Below are 14,757 nucleotides of genomic sequence, written 5' to 3' on the forward strand. Positions count from 1 at the left end.
AGAGACATTTGATGAGAAGTATGTTGCTCTTTCTGAGGCTGCTATTGCTGCAGCCACTGCAACTATAGCTACGACTAGGCCGTAGGGTGGTGATGCGTTGTTGTTCCGAGAGTTCAGCAACACAAAACCACCAGAGTTTGATGGGACCCAGGATCCGATTGCGGCGATGAGGTGGATTTCAGACATAAAGGGGTGTTTCTTTACTTGCTCATCTCCAGAGCATTTGAGAGTCCGGTTCGTGCTGAACCAGCTTCGCTTGTGAGCGAAGGATTGGTGGAAGTTTGTGACAGCTCACTATACGCCTGTAGAACTTGCTGCAGTGACCTGGGAGAGGTTCACTGCTATGTTCCGAGATGAGTACGTTCCCCAGGTGGAGAGGAAGCGTTTGGCCGAGGAGTTTCTGACCCTCAAGCAGGGTACTGAGTTTGTTACACTGATTACGAGGATGTTTCATGAGCGAGCGAGGTTCTGCCCGGAGCACGTGTCCTTCCGAGCAGGCACATATGAGCCGATATTTGTGCATCTTGAGGAGGGATATACGAGAGTTCGTGGCGAACTCGACGTACCGGACATTTTCTGAGCTTCAGGAAAATGCCCGAAAGAGGGAGATAGAGCTGGAGACCCAGGCTAGGGAGGAGGCTGAGTCTTAGGGGAAGGATCGGCGACCGGTACAGTCTCAGCCGGTAGCCAAGCGGGCCAACCTCGCTGATTCGAGATTAGGGAACCAGAGGGGCCGCACTTGTGGCAAGTGCGGCAAGAGCCACGATGGGGTGTGCAGAGCAGGGTCTTGCTACAAATGTGGCAAGGAGGGGCATATGGCCAAGGATTTCCCCAAGGGGTTTGCAGTATGTTTTCACTACAACCAGACTGGACACCGGAAGGCAGAGTGTCCGCATTTGCGGGGATCAGCACAGGAAGCATCTCAGGGATCTTCCCCTACTGCCATCAGAGCTACAGACAGCCGGCCAGTGAAGGCTGAGGCACCGAAGGCACGAGGGAGAGCCTTTCAGTTGACCGCGGAGGAGGTCCGCGCAGCGCCCGATGTCGTGGCTGGTTGTATTCTTTCGTGTATTTATTTTGATGTTGAGATATTGTGCTTATATTATGTTATGCGTAGGTAATTTTCTTGTGAGTTCTGTACTTGCCTTGGTGTTATTTGACTCGGGTGCGAGTCAGTCTTTTGTATCTTTGGCTTTTAGTCAGCACATCAGTGTTAGTCGTGAGACGTTGAGTCGACCTCTGAGAGTTTCCATAGCTGACGAGAGGGCGGTATATGCCACAGAGGTGATCCGAGGGTGTGTACTCGAGATTTTCGATGTTGGGTTCCCGGTTGATTTTGTTCCTATTGCGATGGGAGATGTCTGTGTCATCGTGGGCATGGACTGGTTGAGTAGATTCGGAGCCGTTATCGACTGCGAGCGACAGCTGGTGACCATACGAGACCCTAGTGGGGGAGTTCTTTCGGTGTACGGCGAGGGTACATGTTTTTGGTCAGCATTTTGTTCGGCCACTAGGGCAAGGCAGTGTTTATAGCAGGGATATAGGGGTTTTGTAGTGTATGTGATGGATATGCGGGTTGATTCAGGGAGACCGAGATCAGGAGTTTCTTAGGGCTGACAGGCTATTACCGGAGATTTATCAGGGATTTCTCCAACATCGTCGTGCCGCTCACCAGGTTGACCCGGAAGGGTGTCGCTTTTTTATGGGGCCCTGAGCAGCAGGCCTCCTTCGAGACACTTCGCCAGAGGCTATGCGAAGCCTTGGTGTTAGCCCTCCCAGAGGGAATGGAGGACTTTGTGGTGTATTGTGATGCGTCGATCTTGGGATTGGGAGAGGTGCTGATGCAGATAGGGCATGTGATAGCATACGCATCGAGGCAGCTGAAGCCTCATGAGACGAGGTATCCCACCCATGATCTAGAGTTGGGGGTAGTGGTGTTCACCCTCAAGATCTGGCATCGCTACCTCTATGGGGTTCGGTGTACCATATACACAAACCACAAGAGCATGAAGTACTTGATGGATCAGCCAAACCTGAATATGCGCTAGAGGATATGGTTGGATGTGGTAAAAGATTACGACTGCGAGATTCTATACCACCCGGGTAAGGCTAATGTTGTAGCCGATGCACTGAGCCGAAGGGCAGAGAGCGCCTCGATGTGAGATGTTTGTTTGAGATTGACCGTGATGGCTCCGGTGTTGGACACCATTTGTGGGGCCCAGACTGAGGCCGTGAGATCAGAAAACCATAAGAGAGAGCAAGTTGTCGGGTTTGTATCAGAATTCGTTACTGATAGCCGGGGGCTTATGACATCTCAGGGTCATATCTAGGTACCGTTTGTAGGCGGGACGCGTACCATTTTGATGGAAGAGGCTCATCAATCGAAGTTGTCGATCCATCATGGGGCCACTAAGATGTATTTAGATCTGATAAGGGAGTATTGGTGGCCCTGTATGAAGAGGTATGTCGCGTGGTTTGTTGAGAGGTGCTTAACCTGTTGTAGGGTTAAGGCCGAGCACCAGAGACCGCATGGTAAGTTGAAGGCATTGGAGGTTCCCGAGTGGAAGTGGGAACAGATTACCATGGATTTTATCACCAAATTGCCAAGGACTGCTAGGGGAGTCGATGCAATTTGGGTGATTGTGGACAGGTTGACAAAGAGCGCCCACTTCCTTGCTATCAGTGAGAGCTCTTCCGCAGAGAAGTTGGTAGAGATGTACGTAAGGGAAGTGGTATCACGGCATGGAGTGCCGATCTTCATTGTCTCAGACCGAGATGTGCGTTTCACTTCCAGATTCTGGAAGAAATTTCATGAGGAATTGGGTACTAGGCTGCACTTTAGTACCGCATACCACCCCCAGACTAACGGACGATTCAGACGCTCGAGGATATGCTCCGGGCATGTGTGTTGGATTACGGTGGGAGTTGGGCCACGTATTTGCCCTTGGCAGAGTTTTCCTACAACAACAGCCATCATTCGAGCATTGATATGCCACCTTTTGAGCTGTTGTACGGGAGAAGGTGTCTGACCCCCATTTGTTGGGGAGAGGTCGGGCAGCGTGTTATGGGTAGTACCGAGATCGTGCTTCAGACGACTGAGCAGATACAACAGGTTAGGCAAAGGTTATTGACTGCTCAGAGACATCAGAAGAGTTATGCGGACAAGGGGCGGTCCGAGCTCGAGTTCCAGCTTGGCGACTTTGTACTCCTGAAGGTCTCTCCTTGGAAAGGAGTGATCCGATTCAGGAAGAGGGGCAAGTTGGGGCCCCGATATATCGGTCCTTTTTGGGTGATCGCGAGGGTAGGCAGGGTATCCTACCAATTGGAGCTACCTACAGAGCTAGGTCAGATTCATGACACATTCCATGTGTCCCAGTTGCGAAAGTGTATAGCCGATGAGTCGGCAGTAGTGCCATTAGAGGATATTCAGGTGATGTGGGCCTGAACTACGTTGAGAAACCGGTGGCTATTCGGGATCGACAGATCAGGGTTCTGAGGAGCAAAGAAGTGCCTCTGGTGCAGGTCTAGTGACAACACCGGAAAGGGTTAGAGCTTACTTGGGAGCCGGAGCGCGAGATGCGTGAGCAGCATCCGAAGTTGTTTCCAGAGTGAGACTTCGAGGGCGAAGTCGGATTCTAGTGGGGGAGAATTCTAACATCCCGATTTCCCAGGTATATTATTCTATTTATTTGTTTTGGAGTTTGTGGAGGAACTCGGCGAGTTGGAGCCAAGACTCGCCGAGTAGGGTCGCGGATGTTCATCCGGGTTCACGTCCGAACTCGGCGAGTCCATTAGTGGACTCGGCGAGTCCATGCCGTTTAATGAAACCCTAATCCCCCAGGTTTGGAGCCTATTTAAGGGCACTTATAGCCTCCCATTGCGGCTACCAGTCCCTTGAGAGAACCCTAAGTGAGCCAAATCGTTGTGAGGGATAAGAAGTCACTTTTTGATCCTTATTCCTTTGATTTAGCAAGAAGAAGATGACAAGAGCAAAGAGGAGGTGCGAATCAAGCAGTTCCAGAGTTCAGAGACTTCATTTTGAGGTAATAGTTCGAACCTCCTTCAGTTTTGGTGTTGATCATTAGAGTTAGGGTTTTCTAACCCCTTTGGATAGTGATTATGTGGAGAAAATGGTCCCTCTTTGAGTTTGTGCCTTGGATCTGGACTCAAAGAGGTCCAGAGACCTTAACCCTTGGAGCTATATGGATCAGTTTGGGGTTATTGGACTTAGGTTGCAATTTTTGGGACTAAATCTCCTTTTGATGCCTTGTTGTGGTTATACAAGCATCAAGTTTCGAACTTTATGTGACATTCATGCTTGAGGAGGCGAAATCTATGGTTTGGGGAAAACGAATCTGACCTCAGGAGGTCAGTAGAGTTTGTGCATGGCATAAACTCGCCGAGTTGTTCTTAAGACTCGACGAGTAGGTTTAGGGTTTCACGTAAATTGCTTAGTGAGTAGACTTGCCGAGTTGGGGGATGACTCAGTGAGTCAGGAGGGGATTAGAGGACTGGAGTTCAAGGCGGTACTCGCCGAGTTGTTCTTGAGACTCAGCGAGTAGGGTCGGGGTGGCCCCGCGATTCATGACTGGTATGACTCGTCGAACATAGGGAGGGACTCGGCGTGTCAAGCGGGACATAGAGTTAGAGGACATGTGTGAACTCGCCGAGTCACCGGGGTGCACTCGGCGAGTAGGGTCAAAGTGTGACCGTTGACTTTAGTTGACTTTTAGGGTTTGGTCATCAATGGAATCCTTGTGACAAGAGGGGGGTAAAATAGTCTTTTACCCTTCTGAGGGTGCCAATGGCAGGTTGAGTCTAGTCTCGAGAGTTATATTTATAAGAGTATTTATTTATGTGAATAAGCGGATTCTAGGCAATATTTTCCATCGAGTCAGAGATTTACCGAGAGGCCTGAGTTGAGTCTTCTCACTATACTTTACCTAGTGTGGTAACAAAGTTATGTGACAAAGTACTATACAGTTATATGCCAGTGTATTTGCATATTATTTATGTGTTGTGATTTATTGTGATATGTGATATGCATGATTCAGAGTTACAGAGTTGGGACTTTTGGATCCCTAGAGTTAGAGCCAGAGGGCACACAGAGAGTTGGGGCTGGAGGGCCCTACTTAGACACATTGACCATAGGGTCGACAGGGTTACAGCCTCGAGTGGCTATTATGTGTTAGAGTGGTATTTTGGGGAAGTCACTAAGCTTATGCTTACAGTGTTACATGTTATGTGTTTCAGGTACCAGTGATGACCGCGGGAAGGCGCCAACTTGATTCGTACACACACATGGGATTTTATGTATTTTGATCTTGGGAGATATTTTGTGAAACAAAGACATGATACTATGACATTTTATGAATGGATGAGTTTGTAAAAATGTGTTTGATGCGAAAAATTGTTTTAATTTTTAGGGTGTTATAAGTTGGTATCAGAGCCTTGGTTTGAGGGATTTGGGTGCACCTTCAGGCGTATCTGAACTTAAACTAAGGATTTGAGGAAATTTTGATAATAAAATAAGTTTTCAAAAGTAGAACTTACAAGACAAACAGAGCAGAGTCGTGTGTACGAAGAGCCAGCGCCCGAACGGTGATTTCCCAAAATACCATTACGATAAGTGTTATAAGATATGATATGATATGTTATATGATGAGATATGTTATGCATGCTAGAGTAGACTAGGTATTCTTATTAGGACTAGAGTGGCCTGATATGTGATGCCTGAGTCTAGGAGTCTTGCTGCTAGGAATACTTCAGAGTGTCTAGGTATCAGCGAGGAGGTTATGAGAGATCTTCTAGCGAGTATCATATGATTAGAGAGAGTAGAGTACTTGTGATTTGGGACTCTGGGAGGAGGACTTGGGGTGGATGCTGATGCGGTGTGGACGGTAGTATTAGGCCTGTACTATTGAAGACACCGGGTCAGTGCACAGTCCATGTAAGAATCCTTGGGGTACCAAGGGACAAGTAGGGTGGAGTATTCGAGTGTGAGAATACTCGAGCGAGTCCCTGATATTTATTCTTTGTTGTATTTCAGAGAGAGGGAGATCATGGTTGGGACGCGCCACACACTAGGGACCAGCGGTACGAGTGATGAGGAGATCCGTAGGATCATCCAGGAGGAGGTGGCTGCGGCCATCAGGGCAAAGATATCAGAGATGTTCGGGTCTATCAAGACCACGCTGATAGAGACATTTGATGAGAAGTATGTTGCTCTTTCTGAGGCTGCTATTGCTGCAGCCACTGCAACTATAGCTACGACTAGGCCGTAGGGTGGTGATGCGTTGTTGTTCCGAGAGTTCAGCAACACAAAACCACCAGAGTTTGATGGGACCCAGGATCCGATTGCGGCGATGAGGTGGATTTCAGACATAAAGGGGTGTTTCTTTACTTGCTCATCTCCAGAGCATTTGAGAGTCCGGTTCGTGCTGAACCAGCTTCGCTTGTGAGCGAAGGATTGGTGGAAGTTTGTGACAGCTCACTATACGCCTGTAGAACTTGCTGCAGTGACCTGGGAGAGGTTCACTGCTATGTTCCGAGATGAGTACGTTCCCCAGGTGGAGAGGAAGCGTTTGGCCGAGGAGTTTCTGACCCTCAAGCAGGGTACTGAGTTTGTTACACTGATTACGAGGATGTTTCATGAGCGAGCGAGGTTCTGCCCGGAGCACGTGTCCTTCCGAGCAGGCACATATGAGCCGATATTTGTGCATCTTGAGGAGGGATATACGAGAGTTCGTGGCGAACTCGACGTACCGGACATTTTCTGAGCTTCAGGAAAATGCCCGAAAGAGGGAGATAGAGCTGGAGACCCAGGCTAGGGAGGAGGCTGAGTCTTAGGGGAAGGATCGGCGACCGGTACAGTCTCAGCCGGTAGCCAAGCGGGCCAACCTCGCTGATTCGAGATTAGGGAACCAGAGGGGCCGCACTTGTGGCAAGTGCGGCAAGAGCCACGATGGGGTGTGCAGAGCAGGGTCTTGCTACAAATGTGGCAAGGAGGGGCATATGGCCAAGGATTTCCCCAAGGGGTTTGCAGTATGTTTTCACTACAACCAGACTGGACACCGGAAGGCAGAGTGTCCGCATTTGCGGGGATCAGCACAGGAAGCATCTCAGGGATCTTCCCCTACTGCCATCAGAGCTACAGACAGCCGGCCAGTGAAGGCTGAGGCACCGAAGGCACGAGGGAGAGCCTTTCAGTTGACCGCGGAGGAGGTCCGCGCAGCGCCCGATGTCGTGGCTGGTTGTATTCTTTCGTGTATTTATTTTGATGTTGAGATATTGTGCTTATATTATGTTATGCGTAGGTAATTTTCTTGTGAGTTCTGTACTTGCCTTGGTGTTATTTGACTCGGGTGCGAGTCAGTCTTTTGTATCTTTGGCTTTTAGTCAGCACATCAGTGTTAGTCGTGAGACGTTGAGTCGACCTCTGAGAGTTTCCATAGCTGACGAGAGGGCGGTATATGCCACAGAGGTGATCCGAGGGTGTGTACTCGAGATTTTCGATGTTGGGTTCCCGGTTGATTTTGTTCCTATTGCGATGGGAGATGTCTGTGTCATCGTGGGCATGGACTGGTTGAGTAGATTCGGAGCCGTTATCGACTGCGAGCGACAGCTGGTGACCATACGAGACCCTAGTGGGGGAGTTCTTTCGGTGTACGGCGAGGGTACATGTTTTTGGTCAGCATTTTGTTCGGCCACTAGGGCAAGGCAGTGTTTATAGCAGGGATATAGGGGTTTTGTAGTGTATGTGATGGATATGCGGGTTGATTCAGGGAGACCGAGATCAGGAGTTTCTTAGGGCTGACAGGCTATTACCGGAGATTTATCAGGGATTTCTCCAACATCGTCGTGCCGCTCACCAGGTTGACCCGGAAGGGTGTCGCTTTTTTATGGGGCCCTGAGCAGCAGGCCTCCTTCGAGACACTTCGCCAGAGGCTATGCGAAGCCTTGGTGTTAGCCCTCCCAGAGGGAATGGAGGACTTTGTGGTGTATTGTGATGCGTCGATCTTGGGATTGGGAGAGGTGCTGATGCAGATAGGGCATGTGATAGCATACGCATCGAGGCAGCTGAAGCCTCATGAGACGAGGTATCCCACCCATGATCTAGAGTTGGGGGTAGTGGTGTTCACCCTCAAGATCTGGCATCGCTACCTCTATGGGGTTCGGTGTACCATATACACAAACCACAAGAGCATGAAGTACTTGATGGATCAGCCAAACCTGAATATGCGCTAGAGGATATGGTTGGATGTGGTAAAAGATTACGACTGCGAGATTCTATACCACCCGGGTAAGGCTAATGTTGTAGCCGATGCACTGAGCCGAAGGGCAGAGAGCGCCTCGATGTGAGATGTTTGTTTGAGATTGACCGTGATGGCTCCGGTGTTGGACACCATTTGTGGGGCCCAGACTGAGGCCGTGAGATCAGAAAACCATAAGAGAGAGCAAGTTGTCGGGTTTGTATCAGAATTCGTTACTGATAGCCGGGGGCTTATGACATCTCAGGGTCATATCTAGGTACCGTTTGTAGGCGGGACGCGTACCATTTTGATGGAAGAGGCTCATCAATCGAAGTTGTCGATCCATCATGGGGCCACTAAGATGTATTTAGATCTGATAAGGGAGTATTGGTGGCCCTGTATGAAGAGGTATGTCGCGTGGTTTGTTGAGAGGTGCTTAACCTGTTGTAGGGTTAAGGCCGAGCACCAGAGACCGCATGGTAAGTTGAAGGCATTGGAGGTTCCCGAGTGGAAGTGGGAACAGATTACCATGGATTTTATCACCAAATTGCCAAGGACTGCTAGGGGAGTCGATGCAATTTGGGTGATTGTGGACAGGTTGACAAAGAGCGCCCACTTCCTTGCTATCAGTGAGAGCTCTTCCGCAGAGAAGTTGGTAGAGATGTACGTAAGGGAAGTGGTATCACGGCATGGAGTGCCGATCTTCATTGTCTCAGACCGAGATGTGCGTTTCACTTCCAGATTCTGGAAGAAATTTCATGAGGAATTGGGTACTAGGCTGCACTTTAGTACCGCATACCACCCCCAGACTAACGGACGATTCAGACGCTCGAGGATATGCTCCGGGCATGTGTGTTGGATTACGGTGGGAGTTGGGCCACGTATTTGCCCTTGGCAGAGTTTTCCTACAACAACAGCCATCATTCGAGCATTGATATGCCACCTTTTGAGCTGTTGTACGGGAGAAGGTGTCTGACCCCCATTTGTTGGGGAGAGGTCGGGCAGCGTGTTATGGGTAGTACCGAGATCGTGCTTCAGACGACTGAGCAGATACAACAGGTTAGGCAAAGGTTATTGACTGCTCAGAGACATCAGAAGAGTTATGCGGACAAGGGGCGGTCCGAGCTCGAGTTCCAGCTTGGCGACTTTGTACTCCTGAAGGTCTCTCCTTGGAAAGGAGTGATCCGATTCAGGAAGAGGGGCAAGTTGGGGCCCCGATATATCGGTCCTTTTTGGGTGATCGCGAGGGTAGGCAGGGTATCCTACCAATTGGAGCTACCTACAGAGCTAGGTCAGATTCATGACACATTCCATGTGTCCCAGTTGCGAAAGTGTATAGCCGATGAGTCGGCAGTAGTGCCATTAGAGGATATTCAGGTGATGTGGGCCTGAACTACGTTGAGAAACCGGTGGCTATTCGGGATCGACAGATCAGGGTTCTGAGGAGCAAAGAAGTGCCTCTGGTGCAGGTCTAGTGACAACACCGGAAAGGGTTAGAGCTTACTTGGGAGCCGGAGCGCGAGATGCGTGAGCAGCATCCGAAGTTGTTTCCAGAGTGAGACTTCGAGGGCGAAGTCGGATTCTAGTGGGGGAGAATTCTAACATCCCGATTTCCCAGGTATATTATTCTATTTATTTGTTTTGGAGTTTGTGGAGGAACTCGGCGAGTTGGAGCCAAGACTCGCCGAGTAGGGTCGCGGATGTTCATCCGGGTTCACGTCCGAACTCGGCGAGTCCATTAGTGGACTCGGCGAGTCCATGCCGTTTAATGAAACCCTAATCCCCCAGGTTTGGAGCCTATTTAAGGGCACTTATAGCCTCCCATTGCGGCTACCAGTCCCTTGAGAGAACCCTAAGTGAGCCAAATCGTTGTGAGGGATAAGAAGTCACTTTTTGATCCTTATTCCTTTGATTTAGCAAAAAGAAGATGACAAGAGCAAAGAGGAGGTGCGAATCAAGCAGTTCCAGAGTTCAGAGACTTCATTTTGAGGTAATAGTTCGAACCTCCTTCAGTTTTGGTGTTGATCATTAGAGTTAGGGTTTTCTAACCCCTTTGGATAGTGATTATGTGGAGAAAATGGTCCCTCTTTGAGTTTGTGCCTTGGATCTGGACTCAAAGAGGTCCAGAGACCTTAACCCTTGGAGCTATATGGATCAGTTTGGGGTTATTGGACTTAGGTTGCAATTTTTGGGACTAAATCTCCTTTTGATGCCTTGTTGTGGTTATACAAGCATCAAGTTTCGAACTTTATGTGACATTCATGCTTGGGGAGGCGAAATCTATGGTTTGGGGAAAACGAATCTGACCTCAGGAGGTCAGTAGAGTTTGTGCATGGCATAAACTCGCCGAGTTGTTCTTAAGACTCGACGAGTAGGTTTAGGGTTTCACGTAAATTGCTTAGTGAGTAGACTTGCCGAGTTGGGGGATGACTCAGTGAGTCAGGAGGGGATTAGAGGACTGGAGTTCAAGGCGGTACTCGCCGAGTTGTTCTTGAGACTCAGCGAGTAGGGTCGGGGTGGCCCCGCGATTCATGACTGGTATGACTCGTCGAACATAGGGAGGGACTCGGCGTGTCAAGCGGGACATAGAGTTAGAGGACATGTGTGAACTCGCCGAGTCACCGGGGTGCACTCGGCGAGTAGGGTCAAAGTGTGACCGTTGACTTTAGTTGACTTTTAGGGTTTGGTCATCAATGGAATCCTTGTGACAAGAGGGGGGTAAAATAGTCTTTTACCCTTCTGAGGGTGCCAATGGCAGGTTGAGTCTAGTCTCGAGAGTTATATTTATAAGAGTATTTATTTATGTGAATAAGCGGATTCTAGGCAATATTTTCCATCGAGTCAGAGATTTACCGAGAGGCCTGAGTTGAGTCTTCTCACTATACTTTACCTAGTGTGGTAACAAAGTTATGTGACAAAGTACTATACAGTTATATGCCAGTGTATTTGCATATTATTTATGTGTTGTGATTTATTGTGATATGTGATATGCATGATTAAGAGTTACAGAGTTGGGACTTTTGGATCCCTAGAGTTAGAGCCAGAGGGCACACAGAGAGTTGGGGCTGGAGGGCCCTACTTAGACACATTGACCATAGGGTCGACAGGGTTACAGCCTCGAGTGGCTATTATGTGTTAGAGTGGTATTTTGGGGAACTCACTAAGCTTATGCTTACAGTGTTACATGTTATGTGTTTCAGGTACCAGTGATGACCGCGGGAAGGCGCCAGCTTGATTCGTACACACACATGGGATTTTATGTATTTTGATCATGGGAGATATTTTGTGAAACAAAGACATGATACTATGACATTTTATGAATGAATGAGTTTGTAAAAATGTGTTTGATGCGAAAAATTGTTTTAATTTTTACGGTGTTATAAGTTGGTATCAGAGCCTTGGTTTGAGGGATTTGGGTGCACCTTCAGGCGTATCTGAACTTAAACTGAGGATTTGAGGAAATTTTGATAATAAAATAAGTTTTCAAAAGAAGAACTTACAAGACAAACAGAGCAGAGTCGTGTGTACGAAGAGCCAGCGCCCGAACGGTGATTTCCCAAAATACCATTACGATAAGTGTTATAAGATATGATGTGATATGTTATATGATGAGCTATGTTATGCATGCTAGAGTAGACTAGGTATTCTTATTAGGACTAGAGTGGCCTGATATGTGATGCCTGAGTCTAGGAGTCTTGCTGCTAGGAATACTTCAGAGTGTCTAGGTATCAGCGAGGAGGTTAGGAGAGATCTTCTAGCGAGTATCATATGATTAGAGAGAGTAGAGTACTTGTGATTTGGGACTCTGGGAGGAGGACTTGGGGTGGATGCTGATGCGGTGTGGACGGTAGTATTAGGCCTGTACTATTGAAGACACCGGGTCAGTGCACAGTCCATGTAAGAATCCTTGGGGTACCAAGGGACAAGTAGGGTGGAGTATTCGAGTGTGAGAATACTCGAGCGAGTCCCTGATATTTATTCTTTGTTGTATTTCAGAGAGAGGGAGATCATGGTTGGGACGCGCCACACACTAGGGACCAGCGGTACGAGTGATGAGGAGATCCGTAGGATCATCCAGGAGGAGGTGGCTGCGGCCATCAGGGCAAAGATACCAGAGATGTTCGGGTCTATCAGGACTGCGCTGATAGAGACATTTGATGAGAAGTATGTTGCTCTTTCTGAGGCTGCTGTTGCTGCGGCCACTGCAGCTATAGCTACGACTAGGCCGTAGGGCGGTGATGCGTTGTTGTTCCGAGAGTTCAGCAACACAAAACCACCAGAGTTTGATGGGACCCAGGATCCGATTGCGGCGATGAGGTGGATTTCGGACATAAAGGGGTGTTTCTTTACTTGCTCATCTCCAGAGCATTTGAGAGTCCGGTTCGTGCTGAACCAGCTTCGCTTGGGAGCGAAGGATTGGTGGAAGTTTGTGACAGCTCACTATACGCCTGTAGAACTTGCTGCAGTGACCTGGGAGAGGTTCACTGCTATGTTCCGAGATGAGTACGTTCCCCAGGTGGAGAGGAAGCGTTTGGCCGAGGAGTTTCTGACCCTCAAGCAGGGTACTGAGTTTGTTATACTGATTACGAGGATGTTTCATGAGCGAGCGATGTTCTGCCCGGAGCACGTGTCCTCCGAGCAGGCACATATGAGCCGATATTTGTGCATCTTGAGGAGGGATATACGAGAGTTCGTGGCGAACTCGACGTACCGGACATTTTCTGAGCTTCAGGAAAATGCCCGAAAGAGGGAGATAGAGCTGGAGACCCAGGCTAGGGAGGAGGCTGAGTCTCAGGGGAGGGATCGGCGACCGGTACAGTCTCAGCCAGTAGCCAAGCGGGCCAACCTCGCTGATTCGAGATTAGGGAATCAGAGGGGCCGCACTTGTGGCAAGTGCGGCAAGAGCCACGATGGGGTGTGCAGAGCAGGGTCTTGCTACAAATGTGGCAAGGAGGGGCATATGGCCAAGGATTTCCCCAAGGGGTTTGCAGTATGTTTTCACTACAACCACACTGGACACCGGAAGGCAGAGTGTCCGCATTTGCGGGGACCAGCACAGGGAGCATCTCAGGGATCTGCCCCTACTGCCATCAGAGCTATAGAGAGCCGGCCAGTGAAGGCTGAGGCACCGAAGGCACGAGGGAGAGCCTTTCAGTTGACCGCGGAGGAGGTCCGCGCAGCGCCCGATGTCGTGGCTGGTATGTATTCTTTCGTGTATTTATTTTGATGTTGAGATGTTGTGCTTATATTATGTTATGCGTAGGTAATTTTCTTGTGAGTTCTGTACCTGCCTTGGTGTTATTTGACTCGGGTGCGACTCGGTCTTTTGTATCTTTGGCTTTTAGTCAGCACATCAGTGTTAGTCGTGAGACGTTGAGTCGACCTCTGAGAGTTTCCATAGCTGACGAGAGGGCGGTATATGCCACAGAGGTGATCCGAGGGTGTGTAGTCGAGATTTTCGATGTTGGGTTCCCGGTTGATTTAGTTCCTATTGCGATGGGAGATGTCTGTGTCATCGTGGGCATGGACTGGTTGAGTAGATTCGGAGCCGTTATCGACTGCGAGCGACAGCTGGTGACCATACGAGACCCTAGTGGGGGAGTTCTTTCGGTGTACGGTGAGGGTACATGTTTTTGGTCAGCATTTTGTAGTGTATGTGATGGATACGCGGGTTGATTCAGGGAGATCGTGATCAGGAGTTTCTTAGGGCTGACAGGCTATTACCGGAGATTTATCAGGGATTTCTCCAAGATCGTCGTGCCACTCACCAGGTTTTCCCAGAAGGGTTTCGCTTTTTTATAGGGCCCTGAGCAGCAGGCCTCCTTCGAGACACTTTGCCAGAGGCTATGCGAAGCCTTGGTGTTAGCCCTCCCAGAGGGAATGGAGGACTTTGTGGTGTATTGTGATGCGTCGATCTTGGGATTGGGAGAGGTGCTGATGCAGATAGGGCATGTGATAGCATACGCATCGAGGCAACTGAAGCCTCATGAGACGAGGTATCCCACCCACGATCTAGAGTTGGGGGTAGTGGTGTTCACCCTCAAGATCTGGCATCGCTACCTCTATGGGGTTCGGTGTACCATACACACAAACCACAAGAGCTTGAAATACTTGATGGATCAGCCAAACCTGAATATGCGCTAGAGGAGATGGTTGGATGTGGTAAAAGATTACGACTGTGAGATTCTATACCACCCGGGTAAGGATAATGTTGTAGCCGATGCACTGAGCCGAAGGGCGGAGAGCGCCTCGATGTGAGATGTTTGTTTGAGATTGACCGTGATGGCTCTGGTGTTGGACACCATTTGTGGGGCCCAAACTGAGGCCGTGAGATCAGAAAACCATAAGAGAGAGCAAGTTGTCGGGTTGGTATCAGAGTTCGTTACCGATAGCCGGGGGCTTATGACATTTCAGGGTCATATCTAGGTACCGTTTGTAGGCGGGACGCGTACCATTTTGGTGGAAGAGGCTCATCGATCGAAGTTCTCGATCCATCCTGGGGCCA

The sequence above is a fragment of the Lactuca sativa genome, chromosome 5, assembly GCF_002870075.4.
Source record: "Lactuca sativa cultivar Salinas chromosome 5, Lsat_Salinas_v11, whole genome shotgun sequence".
In the NCBI taxonomy this organism is placed as follows: domain Eukaryota; kingdom Viridiplantae; phylum Streptophyta; class Magnoliopsida; order Asterales; family Asteraceae; genus Lactuca; species Lactuca sativa.